The following is a 27,591-nucleotide window of genomic DNA, read 5'->3' as shown; positions in this document are numbered from 1 at the left end:
TGATTTCATCAAAGTCTGGATAATCCGAGGAGTGCGAAATGTCATATAGCCTATATGACGTTATATTGTTCCTGGAATGTTCCAGAGGAATTTTTGCACCAAAGATCATTATCCTTGACCTTTGACCTTTGAAGTTCACAAAGGTCAAATTTTCAAAGTTGGGGGAATCGAACCGGGTTTTCGACATTCTTCGACGAACTCAGTACAATAAGCTCTAGAACGTATCCTGTTTCCATATTTTAATGTCCACAACATTGTTTTGTGACCTTCAGAGGTTATGCAAAGGTCAAATTTTGAAAGTTGTTGAACAAAACCGGGTTTTCGACATTTTGCAGCTCATAATCTGTCACTCGTACCACATCATGTTGATCATTTTTATCACTTGGTCAACAATTTTCACATTGTCTCATCCTTGACTTCTTAAACAATACACATCATCAAATACCGCTCGTGAACCATTGTCGTTTTCAGACTTGCACACAACGCAGTGGGTAAAACTGACAACTCCAGTACCTCTACCATTGTGATAAATAAACGTGTTTCAACACTACTTACTATGTTGTCTCTGTGGCGCAATTGGTTTGCGCCTTCGGCTGTTAACGGAAAAGTTGGTGGTTCGAGCCCACCCAGGGACGATCTTATATTTAATTGGTTCACGAAAAAATATTTTCACCAAAAAAATAAGTGACCACGATATTCGTGATTTTTGTGTGTCTCTATGTATGTCTGTCTGTCTGTTGGGTCTTTGATCTCGACGAATTTTTTTTTTGAAATTTGTTCTATCCTAATTATCAGTATTTCCGTCGATATGTTTGTCTGTCTGTCCCTCTGTTCGGTCCAGTGCTCCGTTAACACAATGGCGATTTCGATGAAACCTGGTTGGAAGGTTCATACCATGACCGAGTTGTGTGCAAATGAGAACCGTTGCTATGGACACCACCGTTGCCGAGCAACGGGACTTTGAAAATTTGAAAAATCATAAAAAAATATTTTTTTCGAAAATCAAAAATCGGGACACGAGCCACTGTGGGACGGACATTCATCCATATTGTCAAAAATTTCCAGCCGGATCCGATGAAAACTGTCGGAGAAGATCGACTTTGAAAGAACCCTGGTTGAAATCAATAAAAAAAAGTTCGTTGTATCTCAGAGACTATGAGTCAGATACACGTGAAACTGGTATGGTAGGTTCATGGTATATCCGAGTTATGTGTGAGAAAGAAGCGTTGCTATGGACCCCGACGTTGCCTTGCAATAACCGACTACCCATGTCCGCCTGCAGGCTTTCTGTCTGTCTGTCTGGCTGTTCGGTCCAGTGCTCCGTTAATACAATGGCGATTTCGATGAAACTTGGTTGGGAGGTTCATTCCATGACCAAGTTGTGTGTAAATGAAAACCCTTGCTATGAACAGCAACGTTGCCAAGCACCGGGACTTTGAAATATTTGAAAAATCAATGAAAAAAAAGGTTTTGGAAAATGAAACATCGGGCCACGAACGACTGTGGGCAGTAAATTCAGACATATTGTCAAAAATTTACAGCCGAATCCTCGGAAAACTGTCGAAGAAGATAGACTTTGAATGAAACCTGGTCGAAAACAATAAAAAAACGAAGTTCGTGATATCTCAGAGACTATGAGTCAGATATACATGAAACTGCTATGGAAGGTTCATGGGATGGCCTAGTTATGGGTGAGAAGGAATCGTTGCGATGGACCCCTCCGTTGCATCGCAACGGCCGAAAAACCTCTAAATGTGGGGGTGTTTTTTTATGAAAAAACAATCTGCAGCATTAACCCTTGAAGCTGGAATCATGAATTTTCTTGTGCTTAATCCTCATGTCATTCCCCATCGAACGAGCCTATCGCGTTAGGTTCTATTGGGTTGTCGACTACCCATGTCCGCCTACCGGTTTGTCTGTCTGTCTGTCTGTCTGTCTGTCTGTCTGTCTGTTCGGTCCAGCGCTCCGTTAATACAATGGCGATTTCGATGAAACTTGGTTGGTAGGTTCATTCCAAGACCTCGTTGTGTGCAAATGAGAACCATTGCCATGGACACCAACGTTGCCCAGCAACGGAACTTTGAAATTTTAGAAAAATCATAAAAAATTTATTTTTTCGAAAATAAATCATTGGGCCAGGAGCGACTGTGGGCAGCACATTCTGGCATGTTGTCAAAAATTTCCAGCCGGTTCCTATGAAAACTGTCGGAGAAGATAGACTTTGAATGAACCCTGGTCCAAAACAATAAAAAAAGTAGTGCATTATATCTCAGAGACTATGAGTCAGATCTACATAAACCTGAATGGTAGGTTCATGGGATGTCCTACTTATGTGTGAGAAAGAACCGTTGCTATGGACGCTTTTGTTGCTCTCTTGACGGCTGAAAAACGACTAAATTCGAATTGATCGATTTCCCATGTCCACCTCCCTGCTTGTCTGTCTGTCTGTCTGTCCCGAGCATAGCCCCGTGGGCTTTGATCCGATCCTGAAAAAATTTTGGTGGGAGGTTGATGTCACGATTTCGTTGTGTTTTACTGAGAATGGGCGTGGTGTGCTCAATATGGGCGGAGCCACGCCCAAAAAACTTGTGCTTTTAGTGGGAAGCCGATTTCAATTTGCATCTTCTCCGAGGGGGTTTGTCGAATCTGACAGGGGTTTCGGTATTTGGTTCACCCAATGGCACCTGCATAGCCCTACGGAGCTCGATATGTCATTTTCGTCCCAAGGTCAAGGTCGCGAACTTAGAAAATTGTGAATTTTGACATCAAAATCATACGACCGCAAAAACTTTGAGAGATTGGATGACAATATTTTTTATGCATAATCTTGAGCTCATTTCCCACCTCAATCTTGAAACCATTTTGCTCAATCTCGAACAGCTTGCCCGTGGCGCCCCCTTCAAGTTTGTTTTTACGCTGATTTCATCAAAGTCTGGATAATCCGAGGAGTGCGAAATGTCATATAGCCGATATGACGTTATATTGTTCCTGGAATGTTCCAGAGGAATTTTTGCAACAAAGATCATTATCCTTGACCTTTGACCTTTAAAGTTCACAAAGGTCAAATTTTCAAAGTTGGGGAATCGAACCAGGTTTTCGACATTCTTCGACGAACTCAGTACAATAAGCTCTAGAACGTATCCTGTTTCCATATTTTAATGTCCACAACATTGTTTTGTGACCTTCAGAGGTTATGCAAAGGTCAAATTTTGAAAGTTGTTGAACAAAACCGGGTTTTCGACATTTTGCAGCTCATAATCTGTCACTCGTACCACATCATGTTGATCATTTTTATGACTTGGTCAAAAATTATCACATTGTCTCATCCTTGGACTTCTGAAACAATAGACATCATCAAATACCGCTCGTGAACCATTGTCGTCTTCAGACTTGCACACAACGCAGTGGGTAAAACTGACAAATCCAGTAACTCTACTATTGTGATAAATAAACGTGTTTCAACACTACTTACTACGTTGTCTCTGTGGCGCAATTGGTTAGCGCGTTCGGCTGTTAACCGAAAGGTTGGTGGTTCGAGCCCACTCAGGGAAGATCTTTTATTTAATTGGTTCACGAAAAAATATTTTCACCAAAAAAATAAGTGACCACGATATTCGTGATTGTCGTGTGTCTCTATGTCTGTCTGTCTGTCTGTCTGTTGGGTCTTTGATCTCGACGAATTTTTTTTTTTGAAATTTGTTCTATCCTAATTATCAGTATTTCCGTCGATATGTTTATCTGTCTGTCCCCCTGTTCGGTCCAGTGCTCCGTTAACACAATGGCGATTTCGATGAAACCTGGTTGGAAGGTTCATACCATGACCGAGTTGTGTGCAAATGAGAACCGTTGCGATGGACACCACCGTTGCCGAGCAACGGGACTTTGAAAATTTGAAAAATCATAAAAAAAATAATTTTTTAGAAAATCAAAAATCGGGACACGAGCCACTGTGGGACGTACATTCGTCCATATTGTCAAAAATTTCCAGCCGGATCCGATGAAAACTGTCGGAGAAGATCGACTTTGAAAGAACCCTGGTTGAAATCAATAAAAAAAAAGTTCGTTGTATCTCAGAGGCTATGAGTCAGATACACATGAAACTGGGATGGTAGGTTCATGGTATATCCGAGTTATGGGTGAGAAGGAATCGTTGCTATGGACCCCAACGTTGCCTTGCAATAACCGACTACCCATGTCCGCCTGCAGGCTTTCTGTCTGTCTGTCTGGCTGTTCGGTCCAGTGCTCCGTTAATACAATGGCGATTTCGATGAAACTTGGTTGGGAGGTTCATTCCATGACCGAGTTGTGTGTAAATGAAAACCCTTGCTATGAACACCAACGTTGCCAAGCACCGGGACTTTGAAATATTTGAAAAATCATGAAAAAAAAGGTTTTCGAAAATAAAACATCGGGCCACGAACGACTGTGGGCAGTAAATTCAGCCATATTGTCAAAAATTTACAGCCGGATCCAATGAAAACTGTCGAAGAAGATAGACTTTGAATGAAACCTGGTCGAAAACAATAAAAAAACGAAGTTCGTGATATCTCAGAGACTATGAGTCAGATATACATGAAACTGCTATGGTAGGTTCATGGTATGTCCTCGTTATGGGTGAGAAGGAATCGTTGCAATGGACCCCTCCGTTGCGTCGCAACGCCCGAAAAACCTCAAAATGTGGGGGTATTTTTGTGAAAAAACAATCTGCAGCATTAACCCTTGAAGCTGGAATCATGAATTTTCTTGTGCTTAATCCTCATGTCATTCCCCATCGAACGGGCCTATCGCGTCAGGTTCTATTGGGTTGTCGACTTCCCATGTCCGCCTACCGGCTTGTCTGTCTGTCTGTCTGTCTGTTCGGTCCAGCGCTCCGTTAATACAATGGCGATTTCGATGAAACTTGGTTGGTAGGTTCATTCCAAGACCTCGTTGTGTGCAAATGAGAACCATTGCCATGGACACCAACGTTGCCCAGCAACGGGAATTTGAAATTTTAGAAAAATCATAAAAAATTTATTTTTTCGAAAATAAATCATCGGGCCAGGAGCGACTGTGGGCAGCACATTCTGGCATATTGTCAAAAATTTCCAGCCGGTTCCTATGAAAACTGTCGGAGAAGATAGACTTTGAATGAACCCTGGTCCAAAACAATAAAAAAAAAGAAGTGCATTATATCTCAGAGACTATGAGTCAGATCTACATGAAACCTGAATGGTAGGTTCATGGGATGTCCTACTTATGTGTGAGAAAGAACCGTTGCTATGGACGCTTTTGTTGCTCTCGTGACGGCTGAAAAACGACTAAATTCGAATTGATCGATTTCACATGTCCACCTCCCTGCTTGTCTGTCTGTCTGTCTGTCCCGAGCATAGCCCCGTGGGCTTTGATCCGATCCTGAAAAAATTTTGGTGGGAGGTTGATGTCACGATTTCGTTGTGTTTTACTGAGAATGGGCGTGGTGTGCTCAATATGGGCGGAGCCACGCCAAAAAACTTGTGCTTTTCGGGGGAAGCCGATTTCAATTTGCATCTTCTCCGAGGGGGTTTGTCGAATCTGACAGGGGTTTCGGTATTTGGTTCGCCCAATGGCACCTGCATAGCTCGATGGAGCTCGATATGTCATTTTCGTCCCAAGGTCAAGGTCGCGAACTTAGAAAATTGTGAATTTTGACATCAAAATCATACGACCGCAAAAACTTTGAGAGATTGGATGACAATATTTTTTATGCATAATCTTGAGGTCATTTCCCACCTCAATCTTGAAACCATTTTGGTCAATCTCGAACAGCTTGCCCGTGGCGCCCCCTTCAAGTTTGTTTTTACGCTGATTTCATCAAAGTCTGGATAATCCGAGGAGTGCGAAATGTCATATAGCCTATATGACGTTATATTGTTCCTGGAATTTCCAGAGGAATTTTTGCACCAAAGATCATTATCCTTGACCTTTGACCTTTAAAGTTCACAAAGGTCAAATTTTCAAAGTTGGGGGAATCGAACCGGGTTTTCGACATTCGTCGACGAACTCAGTACAATAAGCTCTAGAACGTATCCTGTTTCCATATTTTAATGTCCACAACATTGTTTTGTGACCTTCAGAGGTTATGCAAAGGTCAAATTTTGAAAGTTGTTGAACAAAACCGGGTTTTCGACATTTTGCAGCTCATAATCTGTCACTCGTACCACATCATGTTGATCATTTTTATCACTTGGTCAAAAATTTTCACATTGTCTCATCCTTGACTTCTTAAACAATACACATCAAATACCGCTCGTGAACCATTGTCGTCTTCAGACTTGCACACAACGCAGTGGGTAAAACTGACAACTCCAGTACCTCTAGTATTGTGATAAATAAACGTGTTTCAACACTACTTACTAAGTTGTCTCTGTGGCGCAATTGGTTAGCGCGTTCGGCTGTTAACCGAAAGGTTGGTGGTTCGAACCCACCCAGGGACGATCTTTTATTTAATTGGTTCACGAAAAAATATTTTCACCAAAAAAATAAGTGACCACGATATTCGTGATTGTTGTGTGTCTCTATGTCTGTCTGTCTGTCTGTTGGGTCTTTGATCTCGACGAATTTTTTTTTGAAATTCGTTCTCTCCTCATTATCAGTATTTCCGTCGATATGTTTGTCTGTCTGTCCCTCTGTTCGGTCCAGTGCTCCGTTAACACAATGGCGATTTCGATGAAACCTGATTGGAAGGTTCATACCATGACCGAGTTGTGTGCAAATGAGAACCGTTGCTATGGACACCACCGTTGCCGAGCAACGGGACTTTGAAAATTTGAAAAATCATAAAAAAAATAATTTTTTCGAAAATCAAAAATCGGGACACGAGCCACTGTGGGACGTACATTCATCCATATTGTCAAAAATTTCCAGCCGGATCCGATGAAAACTGTCGGAGAAGATCGACTTTGAAAGAACCCTGGTTGAAATCAATTAAAAAAAAAGTTCGTTGTATCTCAGAGACGAGGAGTCAGATACACATGAAACTGGGATGGTAGGTTCATGGTATATCCGAGTTATGTGTGAGAAAGAACCGTTGCTATGGACCCCAACGTTGCCTTGCAATAACCGACTACCCATGTCCGCCTGCAGGCTTTCTGTCTGTCTGTCTGGCTGTTCGGTCCAGTGCTCCGTTAATACAATGGCGATTTCGATGAAACTTGGTTGGGAGGTTCATTCCATGACCGAGTTGTGTGTAAATGAAAACCCTTGCTATGAACACCAACGTTGCCAAGCACCAGGACTTTGAAATATTTGAAAAATCAATGAAAAAAAAGGTTTTGGAAAATAAAACATCGGGCCACGAACGACTGCGGGCAGTAAATTCAGCCATATTGTCAAAAATTTACAGCCGGATCCGAGGAAAACTGTCGAAGAAGATAGACTTTGAATGAAACCTGGTCGAAAACAATAAAAAAACGAAGTTCGTGATATCTCAGAGACTATGAGTCAGATATACATGAAACTGCTATGGTAGGTTCATGGTATGCCCTAGTAATGGGTGAGAAGGAATCGTTGCTATGGACCCCTCCGTTGCATCGCAACGGCCGAAAAACCTCTAAATGTGGGGGTGTTTTCATGAAAAAACAATCTGCGGCATTAACCCTTGAAGGTGGAATCATGAATTTTCTTGTGCTTCATCCTCATGTCATTCCCCATCGAACGAGCCTATCGCGTTAGGTTCTATTGGGTTGTCGACTACCCATGTCCGCCTACCGGTTTGTCTGTCTGTCTGTCTGTCTGTCTGTCTGTCTGTCTGTCTGTCTGTTCGGTCCAGCGCTCCGTTAATACAATGGCGATTTCGATGAAACTTGGTTGGGAGGTTCAATCCATGACCGATTTGTGTGTAAATGAAAACCCTTGCTATGAACACCAACGTTGCCAAGCACCGGGACTTTGAAATATTTGAAAAATCATGAAAAAAAGGTTTTCGAAAATAAAACATCGGGCCACGAACGACTGTGGGCAGTAAATTCAGCCATATTGTCAAAAATTTACAGCCGGATCCAATGAAAACTGTCGAAGAAGATAGACTTTGAATGAAACCTGGTCGAAAACAATAAAAAAACGAAGTTCGTGATATCTCAGAGACTATGAGTCAGATATACATGAAACTGCTATGGTAGGTTCATGGTATGTCCTAGTTATGGGTGAGAAGGAATCGTTGCAATGGACCCCTCCGTTGCGTCGCAACGGCCGAAAAACCTCTAAATGTGGGGTATTTTTGTGAAAAAACAATCTGCAGCATTAACCCTTGAAGCTGGAATCATGAATTTTCTTGTGCTTAATCCTCATGTCATTCCCCATCGAACGGGCCTATCGCGTCAGGTTCTATTGGGTTGTCGACTACCCATGTCCGCCTACCGGCTTGTCTGTCTGTCTGTCTGTCTGTCTGTCTGTCTGTCTGTCTGTGTTCGGTCCAGCGCTCCGTTCATACAATGGTGATTTCGATGAAACTTGGTTGGTAGGTTCATTCCAAGACCTCGTTGTGTGCAAATGAGAACCATTGCCATGGACACCAACGTTGCCCAGCAACGGGACTTTGAAATTTTAGAAAAATCATAAAAAATTTATTTTTTCGAAAATAAATCATCGGGCCAGGAGCGACTGTGGGCAGCACATTCTGGCATATTGTCAAAAATTTCCAGCCGGTTCCTATGAAAACTGTCGGAGAAGATAGACTTTGAATGAACCCTGGTCCAAAACAATAAAAAAAAAGAAGTGCATTATATCTCAGAGACTATGAGTCAGATCTACATGAAACCTGAATGGTAGGTTCATGGGATGTCCTACTTATGTGTGAGAAAGAACCGTTGCTATGGACGCTTTTGTTGCTCTCGTGACGGCTGAAAAACGACTAAATTCGAATTGATCGATTTCACATGTCCACCTCCCTGCTTGTCTGTCTGTCTGTCTGTCCCGAGCATAGCCCCGTGGGCTTTGATCCGATCCTGAAAAAATTTTGGTGGGAGGTTGATGTCACGATTTCGTTGTGTTTTACTGAGAATGGGCGTGGTGTGCTCAATATGGGCGGAGCCACGCCCAAAAAACTTGTGCTTTTCGGGGGAAGCCGATTTCAATTTGCATCTTCTCCGAGGGGGTTTGTCGAATCTGACAGGGGTTTCGGTATTTGGTTCGCCCAATGGCACCTGCATAGCCCTACGGAGCTCGATATGTCATTTTCGTCCCAAGGTCAAGGTCGCGAACTCAGAAAATTGTGAATTTTGACATTAAAATCATACGACCGCAAAAACTTTGAGAGATTGGATGACAATATTTTTTATGCATAATCTTGAGGTCATTTCCCACCTCAATCTTGAAACCATTTTGATCAATCTCGAACAGCTTGCCCGTGGCGCCCCCTTCAAGTTTGTTTTTACGCTGATTTCATCAAAGTCTGGATAATCCGAGGAGTGCGAAATGTCATATAGCCTATATGACGTTATATTGTTCCTGGAATGTTCCAGAGGAATTTTTGCACCAAAGATCATTATCCTTGACCTTTGACCTTTAAAGTTCACAAAGGTCAAATTTTCAAAGTTGGGGGAATCGAACCGGGTTTTCGACATTCTTCGACGAACTCAGTACAATAAGCTCTAGAACGTATCCTGTTTCCATATTTTAATGTCCACAACATTGTTTTGTGACCTTCAGAGGTTATGCAAAGGTCAAATTTTGAAAGTTGTTGAACAAAACCGGGTTTTCGACATTTTGCAGCTCATAATCTGTCACTCGTACCACATCATGTTGATCATTTTTATCACTTGGTCAAAAATTTTCACATTGTCTCATCCTTGACTTCTTAAACAATACACATCATCAAATACCGCTCGTGAACCATTGTCGTCTTCAGACTTGCACACAACGCAGTGGGTAAAACTGACAACTCCAGTACCTCTACTATTGTGATAAATAAACGTGTTTCAACACTACTTACTAAGTTGTCTCTGTGGCGCAATTGGTTAGCGCGTTCGGCTGTTAACCGAAAGGTTGGTGGTTCGAGCCCACCCAGGGACGATCTTTTATTTAATTGGTTCACGAAAAAATATTTTCACTAAAAAAATAAGTGACCACGATACTCGTGATTGTTGTGTGTCTCTATGTCTGTCTGTCTGTCTGTTGGGTCTTTGATCTCGACGAATTTTTTTTTTTTGAAATTTGTTCTATCCTAATTATCAGTATTTCCGTCGATATGTTTGTCTGTCTGTCCCTCTGTTCGGTCCAGTGCTCCGTTAACACAATGGCGATTTCGATGAATCCTGGTTGGAAGGTTCATACCATGACCGAGTTGTGTGCAAATGAGAACCGTTGCTATGGACACCACCGTTGCCGAGCAACGGGACTTTGAAAATTTGAAAAATCATAAAAAAAATAATTTTTTCGAAAATCAAAAATCGGGACACGAGCCACTGTGGGACGTACATTCATCCATATTGTCAAAAATTTCCAGCCGGATCCGATGAAAACTGTCGGAGAAGATCGACTTTGAAAGAACCCTGGTTGAAATCAATAAAAAAAAAAGTTCGTTGTATCTCAGAGACGAGGAGTCAGATACACATGAAACTGGGATGGTAGGTTCATGGTATATCCGAGTTATGTGTGAGAAAGAACCGATGCTATGGACCCCAACGTTGCCTTGCAACAACCGACTACCCATGTCCGCCTGCAGGCTTTCTGTCTGTCTGTCTGGCTGTTCGGTCCACTGCTCCGTTAATACAATGGCGATTTCGATGAAACTTGGTTGGGAGGTTCATTCCATGACCGAGTTGTGTGTAAATGAAAACCCTTGCTATGAACACCAACGTTGCCAAGCACCGGGACTTTGAAATATTTGAAAAATCAATGAAAAAAAAGGTTTTGGAAAATAAAACATCGGGCCACGAACGACTGTGGGCAGTAAATTCAGCCATATTGTCAAAAATTTACAGCCGGATCCAAGGAAAACTGTCGAAGAAGAGAGACTTTGAATGAAACCTGGTCGAAAACAATAAAAAAAACGAAGTTCGTGATATCTCACAGACTATGAGTCAGATATACATGAAACTGCTATGGTAGGTTCATGGTATGTCCTCGTTCTGGGTGAGAAGGAATCGTTGCTATGGACCCCTCCGTTGCGTCGCAACGGCCAAAAAACCTCTAAATGTGGGGGTGTTTTATGAAAAAACAATCTGCAGCATTAACCCTTGAAGCTGGAATCATGAATTTTCTTGTGCTTAATCCTCATGTCATTCCCCATCGAACGAGCCTATCGCGTTAGGTTCTATTGGGTTGTCGACTACCCATGTCCGCCTACCGGTTTGTCTGTCTGTCTGTCTGTCTGTCTGTCTGGCTGTTCGGTCCAGTGCTCCGTTAATACAATGGCGATTTCGATGAAACTTGGTTGGGAGGTTCATTCCATGACCGAGTTGTGTGCAAATGAGAACCGTTGCGATGGACACCACCGTTGCCGAGCAACGGGACTTTGAAAATTTGAAAAATCATAAAAAAAATAATTTTTTCGAAAATCAAAAATCGGGACACGAGCCACTGTGGGACGTACATTCGTCCAGATTGTCAAAAATTTCCAGCCGGATCCGATGAAAACTGTCGGAGAAGATCGACTTTGAAAGAACCCTGGTTGAAATCAATAAAAAAAAAGTTCGTTGCATCTCAGAGACGATGAGTCAGATACACATGAAACTGGGATGGTAGGTTCATGGTATATCCGAGTTATGTGTGTGGAAGAACCGTTGCTATGGACCCCAACGTTGCCTTGCAATAACCGACGACCCATGTCCGCCTGCAGGCTTTCTGTCTGTCTGTCTGGCTGTTCGGTCCAGTGCTCCGTTAATACAATGGCGATTTTGATGAAACTTGGTTGGGAGGTTCATTCCATGACCGAGTTGTGTGTAAATGAAAACCCTTGCTATGAACACCAACGTTGCCAAGCACCGGGACTTTCAAATATTTGAAAAATCATGAAAAAAAGGTTTTCGAAAATAAAACATCGGGCCACGATCGACTGTGGGCAGTAAATTCAGCCATATTGTCAAAAATTTATAGCCGGATCCGATGAAAACTGTCGAAGAAGATAGACTTTGAATGAAACCTGGTCGAAAACAATAAAAAAACGAAGTTCGTGATATCTCAGAGACTATGAGTCAAATATACATGAAACTGCTATGGTAGGTTCATGGTATGTCCTCGTTATGGGTGAGAAGGAATCGTTGCTATGGACCCCTCCGTTGCGTCGCAACGCCCGAAAAACCTCTAAATGTGGGGGTATTTTTGTGAAAAAACAATCTGCAGCATTAACCCTTGAAGCTGGAATCATGAATTTTCTTGTGCTTAATCCTCATGTCATTCCCCATCGAAGGGGCCTATCGCGTCAGGTTCTATTGGGTTGTCGACTTCCCATGTCCGTCTACCGGCTTGTCTGTCTGTCTGTCTGTCTGTTCGGTCCAGCGCTCCGTTAATACAATGGCGATTTCGATGAAACTTGGTTGGTAGGTTCATTCCAAGACCTCGTTGTGTGCAAATGAGAACCATTGCCATGGACACCAACGTTGCCCAGCAACGGGAATTTGAAATTTTAGAAAAATCATAAAAAATTTATTTTTTCGAAAATAAATCATCGGGCCAGGAGCGACTGTGGGCAGCACATTCTGGCATATTGTCAAAAATTTCCAGCCGGTTCCTATGAAAACTGTCGGAGAAGATAGACTTTGAATGAACCCTGGTCCAAAACAATAAAAAAAAAGAAGTGCATTATATCTCAGAGACTATGAGTCAGATCTACATGAAACCTGAATGGTAGGTTCATGGGATGTCCTACTTATGTGTGAGAAAGAACCGTTGCTATGGACGCTTTTGTTGCTCTCGTGACGGCTGAAAAACGACTAAATTCGAATTGATCGATTTCACATGTCCACCTCCCTGCTTGTCTGTCTGTCTGTCTGTCCCGAGCATAGCCCCGTGGGCTTTGATCCGATCCTGAAAAAATTTTGGTGGGAGGTTGATGTCACGATTTCGTTGTGTTTTACTGAGAATGGGCGTGGTGTGCTCAATATGGGCGGAGCCACGCCCAAAAAACTTGTGCTTTTCGGGGGAAGCCGATTTCAATTTGCATCTTCTCCGAAGGGTTTGTCGAATCTGACAGGGGTTTCGGTATTTGGTTCGCCCAATGGCACCTGCATAGCTCTATGGAGCTCGATATGTCATTTTCGTCCCAAGGTCAAGGTCGCGAACTTAGAAAATTGTGAATTTTGACATCAAAATCATACGACCGCAAAAACTTTGAGAGATTGGATGACAATATTTTTTATGCATAATCTTGAGGTCATTTCCCACCTCAATCTTGAAACCATTTTGGTCAATCTCGAACAGCTTGCCCGTGGCGCCCCCTTCAAGTTTGTTTTTACGCTGATTTCATCAAAGTCTGGATAATCCGAGGAGTGCGAAATGTCATATAGCCTATATGACGTTATATTGTTCCTGGAATTTCCAGAGGAATTTTTGCACCAAAGATCATTATCCTTGACCTTTGACCTTTAAAGTTCACAAAGGTCAAATTTTCAAAGTTGGGGGAATCGAACCGGGTTTTCGACATTCGTCGACGAACTCAGTACAATAAGCTCTAGAACGTATCCTGTTTCCATATTTTAATGTCCACAACATTGTTTTGTGACCTTCAGAGGTTATGCAAAGGTCAAATTTTGAAAGTTGTTGAACAAAACCGGGTTTTCGACATTTTGCAGCTCATAATCTGTCACTCGTACCACATCATGTTGATCATTTTTATCACTTGGTCAAAAATTTTCACATTGTCTCATCCTTGACTTCTTAAACAATACACATCATCAAATACCGCTCGTGAAAAATTGTCGTCTTCAGACTTGCACACAACGCAGTGGGTAAAACTGACAACTCCAGTACCTCTACTAATGTGATAAATAAACGTGTTTCAACACTACTTACTAAGTTGTCTCTGTGGCGCAATTGGTTAGCACGTTCGGCTGTTAACCGAAAGGTTGGTGGTTCGAGCCCACCCAGGGACGATCTTTTATTTAATTGGTTCACGAAAAAATATTTTCACCAAAAAAATAAGTGACCACGATATTCGTGATTGTTGTGTGTCTCTATGTCTGTCTGTCTGTCTGTTGGGTCTTTGATCTCGACGAATTTTTTTTTTTGAAATTTGTTCTATCCTAATTATCAGTATTCCCGTCGATATGTTTGTCTGTCTGTCCCTCTGTTCGGTCCAGTGCTCCGTTAATACAATGGCGATTTCGATGAATCCTGGTTGGAAGGTTCATACCATGACCGAGTTGTGTGCAAATGAGAACCGTTGCTATGGACACCACCGTTGCCGAGCAACGGGACTTTGAAAATTTGAAAAATCATAAAAAAAATAATTTTTTCGAAAATCAAAAATCGGGACACGAGCCACTGTGGGACGTACATTCATCCATATTGTCAAAAATTTCCAGCCGGATCCGATGAAAACTGTCGGAGAAGATCGACTTTGAAAGAACCCTGGTTGAAATCAATAAAAAAAAAGTTCGTTGTATCTCAGAGACGAGGAGTCAGATACACATGAAACTGGTATGGTAGGTTCATGGTATATCCCCGTTATGTGTGAGAAAGAACCGATGCTATGGACCCCAACGTTGCATTGCAACAACCGACTACCCATGTCCGCCTGCAGGCTTTCTGTCTGTCTGTCTGGCTGTTCGGTCCACTGCTCCGTTAATACAATGGCGATTTCGATGAAACTTGGTTGGGAGGTTCATTCCATGACCGAGTTGTGTGTACATGAAAACCCTTGCTATGAACACCAACGTTGCCAAGCACCGGGACTTTGAAATATTTGAAAAATCAATGAAAAAAAAGGTTTTGGAAAATAAAACATCGGGCCACGAACGACTGTGGGCAGTAAATTCAGCCATATTGTCAAAAATTTACAGCCGGATCCAAGGAAAACTGTCGAAGAAGAGAGACTTTGAATGAAACCTGGTCGAAAACAATAAAAAAAACGAAGTTCATGATATCTCAGAGACTATGAGTCAGATATACATGAAACTGCTATGGTAGGTTCATGGTATGTCCTCGTTATGGGTGAGAAGGAATCGTTGCTATGGACCCCTCCGTTGCGTCGCAACGGCCGAAAAACCTCTAAATGTGGGGGTGTTTTTATGAAAAAACAATCTGCAGCATTAACCCTTGAAGCTGGAATCATGAATTTTCTTGTGCTTAATCCTCATGTCATTCCCCATCGAACGAGCCTATCGCGTTAGGTTCTATTGGGTTGTCGACTACCCATGTCCGCCTACCGGTTTGTCTGTCTGTCTGTCTGTCTGTCTGTCTGTTCGGTCCAGCGCTCCGTTAATACAATGGCGATTTCGATGAAACTTGGTTGGGAGGTTCATTCCATGACCGAGTTGTGTGTAAATGAAAACCCTTGCTATGAACACCAACGTTGCCAAGCACCCGGACTTTCAAATATTTGAAAAATCATGAAAAAAAGGTTTTCGAAAATAAAACATCGGGCCACGAACGATTGTGGGCAGTAAATTCAGCCATATTGTCAAAAATTTACAGCCGGATCCGATGAAAACTGTCGAAGAAGATAGACTTTGAATGAAACCTGGTCGAAAACAATAAAAAAACGAAGTTCGTGATATCTCAGAGACTATGAGTCAAATATACATGAAACTGCTATGGTAGGTTCATGGTATGTCCTAGTTATGGGTGAGAAGGAATCGTTGCTATGGACCCCTCCGTTGCGTCGCAACGCCCGAAAAACCTCTAAATGTGGGGGTATTTTTGTGAAAAAACAATCTGCAGCATTAACCCTTGAAGCTGGAATCATGAATTTTCTTGTGCTTAATCCTCATGTCATTCCCCATCGAACGAGCCTATCGCGTTAGGTTCTATTGGGTTGTCGACTACCCATGTCCGCCTACCGGTTTGTCTGTCTGTCTATCTGTCTGTCTGTCTGTTCGGTCCAGCGCTCCGTTAATACAATGGCGATTTCGATGAAACTTGGTTGGGAGGTTTATTCCATGACCGAGTTGTGTGCAAATGAGAACCGTTGCTATGGACACCACCGTTGCCGAGCAACGGGACTTTGAAAATTTGAAAAATCATAAAAAAAATAATTTTTTCGAAAATCAAAAATCGGGACACGAGCCACTGTGGGACGTACATTCATCCATATTGTCAAAAATTTCCAGCCGGATCCGATGAAAACTGTCGGAGAAGATCGACTTTGAAAGAACCCTGGTTGAAATCAATAAAAAAAAGTTCGTTGTATCTCAGAGACTATGAGTCAGATACACATGAAACTGGTATGGTAGGTTCATGGTATATCCGAGTTATGTGTGAGAAAGAACCGTTGCTATGGACCCCAACGTTGCCTTGCAATAACCGACTACCCATGTCCGCCTGCAGGCTTTCTGTCTGACTGTCTGGCTGTCTGTCTGTCTGTTCGGTCCAGCGCTCCGTTAATACAATGGCGATTTCGATGAAACTTGGTTGGGAGGTTCATTCCATGACCGAGTTGTGTGTAAATGAAAATCCTTGCTATGAACACCAACGTTGCCAAGCACCGGGACTTTGAAATATTTGAAAAATCATGAAAAAAAGGTTTTGGAAAATAAAACATCGGGCCACGAACGACTGTGGGCAGTAAATTCAGCCATATTGTCAAAAATTTACAGCCGGATCCAATGAAAACTGTCGAAGAAGATAGACTTTGAATGAAACCTGGTCGAAAACAATAAAAAAACGAAGTTCGTGATATCTCAGAGACTATGAGACAGATATACATGAAACTGCTATGGTAGGTTCATGTTATGTCCTAGTTATGGGTGAGAAGGAATCGTTGCAATGGACCCCTCCGTTGCGTCGCAACGGCCGAAAAACCTCTAAATGTGGGGGTATTTTTGTGAAAAAACAATCTGCAGCATTAAACTTGAAGATGGAATCATGAATTTTCTTGTGCTTAATCCTCAGGTCATTCCCCATCGAACGGGCCTATCGCGTCAGGTTCTATTGGGTTGTCGACTACCCATGTCCGCCTTCCGGCTTGTCTGTCTGTCTGTCTGTCTGTCTGTTCGGTCAAGCGCTCCGTTAATACAATGGCGATTTCGATGAAACTTGGTTGGTAGGTTCATTCCAAGACCTCGTTGTGTGCAAATGAGAACCATTGCCATGGACACCAACGTTGCCCAGCAACGGAAATTTGAAATTTTAGAAAAATCATAAAAAATTTATTTTTTCGAAAATAAATCATCGGGCCAGGAGCGTCTGTGGGCAGCACATTCTGGCATATTGTCAAAAATTTCCAGCCGGTTCCTATGAAAACTGTCGGAGAAGATAGACTTTGAATGAACCCTGGTCCAAAACAATAAAAAAAAGAAGTGCATTATATCTCAGAGACTATGAGTCAGATCTACATGAAACCTGAATGGGAGGTTCATGGGATTGTCTCTGTGGCGCAATTGGTTAGCACGTTCGGCTGTTAATCGAAACGTTGGTGGTTCGAGCCCACCCAGGGACGATCTTTTATTTAATTGGTTCACGAAAAAATATTTTCACCAAAAAAATAAGTGACCACGATATTCGTGATTGTTGTGTGTCTCTATGTCTGTCTGTCTGTCTGTTGGGTCTTTGATCTCGACGAATTTTTTTTTTTGAAATTTGTTCTATCCTAATTATCAGTATTCCAGTCGATATGTTTGTGTGTCTGTCCCTCTGTTCGGTCCAGTGCTCCGTTAATACAATGGCGATTTCGATGAATCCTGGTTGGAAGGTTCATACCATGACCGAGTTGTGTGCAAATGAGAACCGTTGCTATGGACACCACCGTTGCCGAGCAACGGGACTTTGAAAATTTGAAAAATCATAAAAAAAATAATTTTTTCGAAAATCAAAAATCGGGACACGAGCCACTGTGGGACGTACATTCATCTATATTGTCAAAAATTTCCAGCCGGATCCGATGAAAACTGTCGGAGAAGATCGACTTTGAAAGAACCCTGGTTGAAATCAATAAAAAAAAAAGTTCGTTGTATCTCAGAGACGAGGAGTCAGATACACATGAAACTGGTATGGTAGGTTCATGGTATATCCCCGTTATGTGTGAGAAAGAACCGATGCTATGGACCCCAACGTTGCATTGCAACAACCGACTACCCATGTCCGCCTGCAGGCTTTCTGTCTGTCTGTCTGGCTGTTCGGTCCACTGCTCCGTTAATACAATGGCGATTTCGATGAAACTTGGTTGGGAGGTTCATTCCATGACCGAGTTGTGTGTACATGAAAACCCTTGCTATGAACACCAACGTTGCCAAGCACCGGGACTTTGAAATATTTGAAAAATCAATGAAAAAAAAGGTTTTGGAAAATAAAACATCGGGCCACGAACGACTGTGGGCAGTAAATTCAGCCATATTGTCAAAAATTTACAGCCGGATCCAAGGAAAACTGTCGAAGAAGAGAGACTTTGAATGAAACCTGGTCGAAAACAATAAAAAAACGAAGTTCGTGATATCTCAGAGACTATGAGTCAGATATACATGAAACTGCTGTGGGAGGTTCATGGTATGTCCTCGTTATGGGTGAGAAGGAATCGTTGCTGTGGACCCCTCCGTTGCGTCGCAACGGCCGAAAAACCTCTAAATGTGGGGGTGTTTTTATGAAAAAACAATCTGCAGCATTAACCCTTGAAGCTGGAATCATGAATTTTCTTGTGCTCATCCTCATGTCATTCCCCATCGAACGAGCCTATCGCGTTAGGTTCTATTGGGTTGTCGACTACCCATGTCCGCCTACCGGTTTGTCTGTCTGTCTGTCTGTCTGTCTGTTCGGTCCAGCGCTCCGTTAATACAATGGCGATTTCGATGAAACTTGGTTGGGAGGTTCATTCCATGACCGAGTTGTGTGTAAATGAAAACCCTTGCTGTGAACACCAACTTTGCCAAGCACCGGGACTTTCAAATATTTGAAAAATCATGAAAAAAAGGTTTTCGAAAATAAAACATCGGGCCACGAACGACTGTGGGAAGTAAATTCAGCCATATTGTCAAAAATTTACAGCCGGATCCGATGAAAACTGTCGAAGAAGATAGACTTTGAATGAAACCTGGTCGAAAACAATAAAAAAACGAAGTTCGTGATATCTCAGAGACTATGAGTCAGATATACATGAAACTGCTGTGGGAGGTTCATGGTATGTCCTCGTTATGGGTGAGAAGGAATCGTTGCTGTGGACCCCTCCGTTGCGTCGCAACGGCCGAAAAACCTCTAAATGTGGGGGTGTTTTTATGAAAAAACAATCTGCAGCATTAACCCTTGAAGCTGGAATCATGAATTTTCTTGTGCTTAATCCTCATGTCATTCCCCATCGAACGAGCCTATCGCGTTAGGTTCTATTGGGTTGTCGACTACCCATGTCCGCCTACCGGTTTGTCTGTCTGTCTGTCTGTCTGTCTGTTCGGTCCAGCGCTCCGTTAATACAATGGCGATTTCGATGAAACTTGGTTGGGAGGTTCATTCCATGACCGAGTTGTGTGTAAATGAAAACCCTTGCTGTGAACACCAACTTTGCCAAGCACCGGGACTTTCAAATATTTGAAAAATCATGAAAAAAAGGTTTTCGAAAATAAAACATCGGGCCACGAACGACTGTGGGAAGTAAATTCAGCCATATTGTCAAAAATTTACAGCCGGATCCGATGAAAACTGTCGAAGAAGATAGACTTTGAATGAAACCTGGTCGAAAACAATAAAAAACGAAGTTCGTGATATCTCAGAGACTATGAGTCAGATATACATGAAACTGCTGTGGGAGGTTCATGGTATGTCCTCGTTATGGGTGAGAAGGAATCGTTGCTGTGGACCACTCCGTTGCGTCGCAACGGCCGAAAAACCTCTAAATGTGGGGGTGTTTTTATGAAAAAACAATCTGCAGCATTAACCCTTGAAGCTGGAATCATGAATTTTCTTGTGCTTAATCCTCATGTCATTCCCCATCGAATCCAGGCCTGTACGCGTTAGGTTCTATTGGGTTGTCGAACACTACCCATGTCCGCCTACCGGTTTGTCTGTCTGTCTGTCTGTCTGTCTGTTCGGTCAAGCGCTCCGCCCAATACAATGGCGATTTCGATGAAACTTGGTTGGGAGGTTCATTCCATGACCGAGTTGTGTGTAAATGAAAACCCTTGCTGTGAACACCAACTTTGCCAAGCACCGGGACTTTCAAATATTTGAAAAATCATGAAAAAAAGGTTTTCGAAAATAAAACATCGGGCCACGAACGACTGTGGGAAGTAAATTCAGCCATATTGTCAAAAATTTACAGCCGGATCCGATGAAAACTGTCGAAGAAGATAGACTTTGAATGAAACCTGGTCGAAAACAATAAAAAACGAAGTTCGTGATATCTCAGAGACTATGAGTCAAATATACATGAAACTGCTATGGTTGGTTCATGGTATGTCCTAGTTATGGGTGAGAAGGAATCGTTGCTATGGACCCCTCCATTGCGTCGCAACGCCCGAAAAACCTCTAAATGTGGGGGTATTTTTGTGAAAAAACAATCTGCAGCATTAACCCTTGAAGCTGGAATCATGAATTTTCTTGTGCTTAATCCTCATGTCATTCCCCATCGAAGGGGCCTATCGCGTCAGGTTCTATTGGGTTGTCGACTTCCCATGTCCGCCTACCGGCTTGTCTGTCTGTCTGTCTGTCTGTTCGGTCCAGCGCTCCGTTAATACAATGGCGATTTCGATGAAACTTGGTTGGTAGGTTCATTCCAAGACCTCGTTGTGTGCAAATGAGAACCATTGCCATGGACACCAACGTTGCCCAGCAACGGGAATTTGAAATTTTAGAAAAATCATAAAAAATTTATTTTTTCGAAAATAAATCATCGGGCCAGGAGCGACTGTGGGCAGCACATTCTGGCATATTGTCAAAAATTTCCAGCCGGTTCCTATGAAAACTGTCGGAGAAGATAGACTTTGAATGAACCCTGGTCCAAAACAATAAAAAAAAAGAAGTGCATTATATCTCAGAGACTATGAGTCAGATCTACATGAAACCTGAATGGTAGGTTCATGGGATGTCCTACTTATGTGTGAGAAAGAACCGTTGCTATGGACGCTTTTGTTGCTCTCGTGACGGCTGAAAAACGACTAAATTCGAATTGATCGATTTCACATGTCCACCTCCCTGCTTGTCTGTCTGTCTGTCTGTCCCGAGCATAGCCCCGTGGGCTTTGATCCGATCCTGAAAAAATTTTGGTGGGAGGTTGATGTCACGATTTCGTTGTGTTTTACTGAGAATGGGCGTGGTGTGCTCAATATGGGCGGAGCCACGCCCAAAAAACTTGTGCTTTTCGGGGGAAGCCGATTTCAATTTGCATCTTCTCCGAGGGGGTTTGTCGAATCTGACAGGGGTTTCGGTATTTGGTTCGCCCAATGGCACCTGCATAGCTCTACGGAGCTCGATATGTCATTTTCGTCCCAAGGTCAAGGTCGCGAACTTAGAAAATTGTGAATTTTGACATCAAAATCATACGACCGCAAAAACTTTGAGAGATTGGATGACAATATTTTTTATGCATAATCTTGAGGTCATTTCCCACCTCAATCTTGAAACCATTTTGGTCAATCTCGAACAGCTTGCCCGTGGCGCCCCCTTCAAGTTTGTTTTTACGCTGATTTCATCAAAGTCTGGATAATCCGAGGAGTGCGAAATGTCATATAGCCTATATGACGTTATATTGTTCCTGGAATTTCCAGAGGAATTTTTGCACCAAAGATCATTATCCTTGACCTTTGACCTTTAAAGTTCACAAAGGTCAAATTTTCAAAGTTGGGGGAATCGAACCGGGTTTTCGACATTCGTCGACGAACTCAGTACAATAAGCTCTAGAACGTATCCTGTTTCCATATTTTAATGTCCACAACATTGTTTTGTGACCTTCAGAGGTTATGCAAAGGTCAAATTTTGAAAGTTGTTGAACAAAACCGGGTTTTCGACATTTTGCAGCTCATAATCTGTCACTCGTACCACATCATGTTGATCATTTTTATCACTTGGTCAAAAATTTTCACATTGTCTCATCCTTGACTTCTTAAACAATACACATCATCAAATACCGCTCGTGAACCATTGTCGTCTTCAGACTTGCACACAACGCAGTGGGTAAAACTGACAACTCCAGTACCTCTACTATTGTGATAAATAAACGTGTTTCAACACTACTTACTAAGTTGTCTCTGTGGCGCAATTGGTTAGCGCGTTCGGCTGTTAACCGAAAGGTTGGTGGTTCGAGCCCACCCAGGGACGATCTTTTATTTAATTGGTTCACGAAAAAATATTTTCACCAAAAAAATAAGTGACCACGATATTCGTGATTGTTGTGTGTCTCTATGTCTGTCTGTCTGTCTGTTGGGTCTTTGATCTCGACGAATTTTTTTTTTGAAATTTGTTCTATCCTAATTATCAGTATTTCCGTCGATATGTTTGTCTGTCTGTCCCTCTGTTCGGTCCAGTGCTCCGTTAACACAATGGCGATTTCGATGAATCCTGGTTGGAAGGTTCATACCATGACCGAGTTGTGTGCAAATGAGAACCGTTGCTATGGACACCACCGTTGCCGAGCAACGGGACTTTGAAAATTTGAAAAATCATAAAAAAAATAATTTTTTCGAAAATCAAAAATCGGGACACGAGCCACTGTGGGACGTACATTCATCCATATTGTCAAAAATTTCCAGCCGGATCCGATGAAAACTGTCGGAGAAGATCGACTTTGAAAGAACCCTGGTTGAAATCAATAAAAAAAAAAGTTCGTTGTATCTCAGAGACGAGGAGTCAGATACACATGAAACTGGTATGGTAGGTTCATGGTATATCCGAGTTATGTGTGAGAAAGAACCGATGCTATGGACCCCAACGTTGCCTTGCAACAACCGACTACCCATGTCCGCCTGCAGGCTTTCTGTCTGTCTGTCTGGCTGTTCGGTCCACTGCTCCGTTAATACAATGGCGATTTCGATGAAACTTGGTTGGGAGGTTCATTCCATGACCGAGTTGTGTGTAAATGAAAACCCTTGCTATGAACACCAACGTTGCCAAGCACCGGGACTTTGAAATATTTGAAAAATCAATGAAAAAAAAGGTTTTGGAAAATAAAACATCGGGCCACGAACGACTGTGGGCAGTAAATTCAGCCATATTGTCAAAAATTTACAGCCGGATCCAAGGAAAACTGTCGAAGAAGAGAGACTTTGAATGAAACCTGGTCGAAAACAATAAAAAAACGAAGTTCGTGATATCTCAGAGACTATGAGTCAGATATACATGAAACTGCTATGGTAGGTTCATGGTATGTCCTCGTTATGGGTGAGAAGGAATCGTTGCTATGGACCCCTCCGTTGCGTCGCAACGGCCGAAAAACCTCTAAATGTGGGGGTGTTTTGATGAAAAAACAATCTGCAGCATTAACCCTTGAAGCTGGAATCATGAATTTTCTTGTGCTTAATCCTCATGTCATTCCCCATCGAACGAGCCTATCGCGTTAGGTTCTATTGGGTTGTCGACTACCCATGTCCGCCTACCGGTTTGTCTGTCTGTCTGTCTGTCTGTCTGTTCGGTCCAGCGCTCCGTTAATACAATGGCGATTTCGATGAAACTTGGTTGGGAGGTTCATTCCATGACCGAGTTGTGTGTAAATGAAAACCCTTGCTATGAACACCAACGTTGCGAAGCACCGGGACTTTCAAATATTTGAAAAATCATGAAAAAAAGGTTTTCGAAAATAAAACATCGGGCCACGAACTACTGTGGGCAGTAAATTCAGCCATATTGTCAAAAATTTACAGCCGGATCCGATGAAAACTGTCGAAGAAGATAGACTTTGAATGAAACCTGGTCGAAAACAATAAAAAAACGAAGTTCGTGATATCTCAGAGACTATGAGTCAAATATACATGAAACTGCTATGGTAGGTTCATGGTATGTCCTCGTTATGGGTGAGAAGGAATCGTTGCTATGGACCCCTCCATTGCGTCGCAACGCCCGAAAAACCTCTAAATGTGGGGGTATTTTTGTGAAAAAACAATCTGCAGCATTAACCCTTGAAGCTGGAATCATGAATTTTCTTGTGCTTAATCCTCATGTCATTCCCCATCGAAGGGGCCTATCGCGTCAGGTTCTATTGGGTTGTCGACTACCCATGTCCGCCTACCGGTTTGTCTGTCTGTCTGTCTGTCTGTCTGTTCGGTCCAGCGCTCCGTTAATACAATGGCGATTTCGATGAAACTTGGTTGGTAGGTTCATTCCAAGACCTCGTTGTGTGCAAATGAGAACCATTGCCATGGACACCAACGTTGCCCAGCAACGGGAATTTGAAATTTTAGAAAAATCATAAAAAATTTATTTTTTCGAAAATAAATCATCGGGCCAGGAGCGACTGTGGGCAGCACATTCTGGCATATTGTCAAAAATTTCCAGCCGGTTCCTATGAAAACTGTCGGAGAAGATAGACTTTGAATGAACCCTGGTCCAAAACAATAAAAAAAAAGAAGTGCATTATATCTCAGAGACTATGAGTCAGATCTACATGAAACCTGAATGGTAGGTTCATGGGATGTCCTACTTATGTGTGAGAAAGAACCGTTGCTATGGACGCTTTTGTTGCTCTCGTGACGGCTGAAAAACGACTAAATTCGAATTGATCGATTTCCCATGTCCACCTCCCTGCTTGTCTGTCTGTCTGTCTGTCCCGAGCATAGCCCCGTGGGCTTTGATCCGATCCTGAAAAAATTTTGGTGGGAGGTTGATGTCACGATTTCGTTGTGTTTTACTGAGAATGGGCGTGGTGTGCTCAATATGGGCGGAGCCACGCCCAAAAAACTTGTGCTTTTCGGGGGAAGCCGATTTCAATTTGCATCTTCTCCGAGGGGGTTTGTCGAATCTGACAGGGGTTTCGGTATTTGGTTCGCCCAATGGCACCTGCATAGCTCTACGGAGCTCGATATGTCATTTTCGTCCCAAGGTCAAGGTCGCGAACTTAGAAAATTGTGAATTTTGACATCAAAATCATACGACCGCAAAAACTTTGAGAGATTGGATGACAATATTTTTTATGCATAATCTTGAGGTCATTTCCCACCTCAATCTTGAAACCATTTTGATCAATCTCGAACAGCTTGCCCGTGGCGCCCCCTTCAAGTTTGTTTTTACGCTGATTTCATCAAAGTCTGGATAATCCGAGGAGTGCGAAATGTCATATAGCCTATATGACGTTATATTGTTCCTGGAATGTTCCAGAGGAATTTTTGCACCAAAGATCATTATCCTTGACCTTTGACCTTTAAAGTTCACAAAGGTCAAATTTTCAAAGTTGGGGGAATCGAACCGGGTTTTCGACATTCTTCGACGAACTCAGTACAATAAGCTCTAGAACGTATCCTGTTTCCATATTTTAATGTCCACAACATTGTTTTGTGGCCTTCAGAGGTTATGCAAAGGTCAAATTTTGAAAGTTGTTGAACAAAATCGGGTTTTCGACATTTTGCAGCTCATAATCTGTCACTCGTACCACATCATTTTGATCATTTTTATCACTTGGTCAAAATTTTTCACATTGTCTCATCCTTGACTTCTTAAACAATACACATCATCAAATACCGCTCGTGAACCATTGTCGTCTTCAGACTTGCACACAACGCAGTGGGTAAAACTGACAACTCCAGTACCTCTACTATTGTGATAAATAAACGTGTTTCAACACTACTTACTAAGTTGTCTCTGTGGCGCAATTGGTTAGCACGTTCGGCTGTTAACCGAAAGGTTGGTGGTTCGAGCCCACCCAGGGACGATCTTTCATTTAATTGGTTCACGAAAAAATATTTTCACCAAAAAAATAAGTGACCACGATATTCGTGATTGTTGTGTGTCTCTATGTCTGTCTGTCTGTCTGTTGGGTCTTTGATCTCGACGAATTTTTTTTTTTGAAATTTGTTCTATCCCAATTATCAGTATTTCCGTCGATATGTTTGTCTGTCTGTCCCTCTGTTCGGTCCAGTGCTCCGTTAACACAATGGCGATTTCGATGAAACCTGGTTGGAAGGTTCATACCATGACCGAGTTGTGTGCAAATGAGAACCGTTGCTCTGGACACCACCGTTGCCGAGCAACGGGACTTTGAAAATTTGAAAAATCATAAAAAAAATAATTTTTTCGAAAATCAAAAATCGGGACACGAGCCACTGTGGGACGTACATTCATCCATATTGTCAAAAATTTCCAGCCGGATCCGATGAAAACTGTCGGAGAAGATCGACTTTGAAAGAACCCTGGTTGAAATCAATTAAAAAAAAAGTTCGTTGTATCTCAGAGACTATGAGTCAGATACAAATGAAACTGGGATGGTAGGTTCATGGTATATCCGAGTTATGTGTGAGAAAGAACCGTTGCTATGGACCCCAACGTTGCCTTGCAAAAACCGACTACCCATGTCCGCCTGCAGGCTTTCTGTCTGTCTGTCTGGCTGTTCGGTCCAGTGCTCCGTTAATACAATGGCGATTTCGATGAAACTTGGTTGGGAGGTTCATTCCATGACCGAGTTGTGTGTAAATGAAAACCCTTGCTATGAACACCAACGTTGCCAAGCACCAGGACTTTGAAATATTTGAAAAATCAATGAAAAAAAAGGTTTTGGAAAATAAAACATCGGGCCACGAACGACTGCGGGCAGTAAATTCAGCCATATTGTCAAAAATTTACAGCTGGATCCTACGAAAACTGTCGAAGAAGATAGACTTTGAATGAAACCTGGTCGAAAACAATAAAAAAACGAAGTTCGTGATATCTCAGAGACTATGAGTCAGATATACATGAAACTGCTATGGTAGGTTCATGGTATGTCCTCGTTATGGGTGAGAAGGAATCGTTGCTATGGACCCCTCCGTTGCGTCGCAACGGCCGAAAAACCTCTAAATGTGGGGGTGTTTTTCTGAAAAAACAATCTGGAGCATTAACCCTTGAAGCTGGAATCATGAATTTTCTTGTGCTTAATCCTCATGTCATTCCCCATCGAACGAGCCTATCGCGTTAGGTTCTATTGGGTTGTCGACTACCCATGTCCGCCTACCGGTTTGTCTGTCTGTCTGTCTGTCTGTCTGTTTGTCTGTTCGGTCCAGCGCTCCGTTAATACAATGGCGATTTCGATGAAACTTGGTTGGGAGGTTCATTCCATGACCGAGTTGTGTGTAAATGAAAACCCTTGCTATGAACACCAACGTTGCCAAGCACCGGGACTTTGAAATATTTGAAAAATCATGAAAAAAAAGGTTTTCGAAAATAAAACATCGGGCCACGAACGACTGTGGGCAGTAAATTCAGCCATATTGTCAAAAATTTACAGCCGGATCCAATGAAAACTGTCGAAGAAGATAGACTTTGAATGAAACCTGGTCGAAAACAATAAAAAAACGAAGTTCGTGATATCTCAGAGACTATGAGTCAGATATACATGAAACTGCTATGGTAGGTTCATGGTATGTCCTCGTTATGGGTGAG

The 27,591-nt window shown here is 42.4% G+C and overlaps 8 non-coding genes across 8 annotated transcripts; all 8 read left to right on the top strand.

Annotated features, from left to right (window-relative positions):
* Window positions 1–561: 561 nt before the first annotated feature.
* On the top strand, window positions 562–635 carry TRNAN-GUU (transfer RNA asparagine (anticodon GUU)). Its single transcript has one exon. It is a non-coding gene; the product is annotated as a tRNA-Asn (tRNA).
* A 2,843-nt stretch (window positions 636–3,478) lies between these two features.
* TRNAN-GUU (transfer RNA asparagine (anticodon GUU)) lies at window positions 3,479–3,552 on the top strand. The gene has a single exon. It is a non-coding gene; the product is annotated as a tRNA-Asn (tRNA).
* A 2,829-nt stretch (window positions 3,553–6,381) lies between these two features.
* Window positions 6,382–6,455, top strand: TRNAN-GUU (transfer RNA asparagine (anticodon GUU)). The gene has a single exon. It is a non-coding gene; the product is annotated as a tRNA-Asn (tRNA).
* A 3,500-nt stretch (window positions 6,456–9,955) lies between these two features.
* TRNAN-GUU (transfer RNA asparagine (anticodon GUU)) lies at window positions 9,956–10,029 on the top strand. Its single transcript has one exon. It is a non-coding gene; the product is annotated as a tRNA-Asn (tRNA).
* Window positions 10,030–13,974: 3,945 nt separating this feature from the next.
* On the top strand, window positions 13,975–14,048 carry TRNAN-GUU (transfer RNA asparagine (anticodon GUU)). Its single transcript has one exon. It is a non-coding gene; the product is annotated as a tRNA-Asn (tRNA).
* A 3,432-nt stretch (window positions 14,049–17,480) lies between these two features.
* On the top strand, window positions 17,481–17,554 carry TRNAN-GUU (transfer RNA asparagine (anticodon GUU)). Its single transcript has one exon. It is a non-coding gene; the product is annotated as a tRNA-Asn (tRNA).
* A 4,722-nt stretch (window positions 17,555–22,276) lies between these two features.
* Window positions 22,277–22,350, top strand: TRNAN-GUU (transfer RNA asparagine (anticodon GUU)). Its single transcript has one exon. It is a non-coding gene; the product is annotated as a tRNA-Asn (tRNA).
* Window positions 22,351–25,814: 3,464 nt separating this feature from the next.
* On the top strand, window positions 25,815–25,888 carry TRNAN-GUU (transfer RNA asparagine (anticodon GUU)). Its single transcript has one exon. It is a non-coding gene; the product is annotated as a tRNA-Asn (tRNA).
* The last annotated feature ends 1,703 nt before the right edge of the window (window positions 25,889–27,591 follow it).

Source organism: Eptatretus burgeri, chromosome 2, assembly GCF_056783735.1.
Source record: "Eptatretus burgeri isolate ZD-2024b chromosome 2, Ebu_testis_v1, whole genome shotgun sequence".
NCBI classification, from domain to species: Eukaryota; Metazoa; Chordata; class Myxini; order Myxiniformes; family Myxinidae; genus Eptatretus; species Eptatretus burgeri.
Note: the sequence above shows the minus strand (reverse complement) of the source record. Positions and strands in the feature narration are given on the sequence as shown.